Here is a 912-nt window from a genome sequence, read left to right on the forward strand (position 1 = left end):
ATTCAACCGGGAGACTGATCACATCCCTATGACATGGACTGACCACCAGGGGGTGGCACGGAACAAAGGAAGGCCCCAGCTGGCAGCCGGCAGCCAACAGCTGGGATCATTTTATTAAAACCTGCATTGTTGTTGCCCTAGCCAGTGGTAGGCAAACTGCGGCTCGTGAGCCACATGCGGCTCTTTGGTCCCTTGAGTGTGGCTCTTCCACAAAATACCGACTTCTGCACATGGGCCATGAAGTTTCAATCGCACTGTACGTGAGCACCCGCACGTGGTATTTTGTGGAAGAGCCACACTCAAGGGGCCAAAGAGCCGCAGTTTGCCGGCCACTGCCCTAGCCGGTTTGGTTCAGTGGATAGAGCGTCAGCCTGTGGACCAAAGGGTCCTGGGTTAGATTCAGGTCAAGGACACGTACCTCAGTTGCAGGCTTCTCCCAGGCCCTGGTCAAGGCACGTTCAGGAGGTAACCAGTCAATGTGTTTCTCTCACACCAATATTTCTCTCCGCCTTTTCCTCTCTCATCCACTCTCTCTAAAAATCAATGGAAAAATATCTTCAGGTAAGGATTAAAAAAAAACCACCTGCATTTTTGCAATAAAAACAATTGGTTCAATATGCTTAACATTTTGCTATAAATGAATGGACTAGTTCAACAAGCAATGTTCAAATTATCTTTTGGTATCAAAATGCTCCTGATGCTGCTATAAAATAACCTAGAATAGCAGTTAGAGGAGCAGAGCGGAGAGATTTGCTCTGGACATGTTTTGCTGATCCCTTAGGCTAGTGAGAAGAGAACTGAAGATGCCGATACCAGAAAGAGGTACAAAGGTAAAATAAAAAAAAAAGCTGCACTTGGGAGGTGGTGGCTCATGAGCCCCCTTGGTGTTTTAAGGACGTGTTAAGATGCATT

Source organism: Myotis brandtii, unplaced genomic scaffold (assembly GCF_000412655.1).
Source record: "Myotis brandtii unplaced genomic scaffold, ASM41265v1 scaffold123, whole genome shotgun sequence".
Lineage (NCBI taxonomy): Eukaryota > Metazoa > Chordata > Mammalia > Chiroptera > Vespertilionidae > Myotis > Myotis brandtii.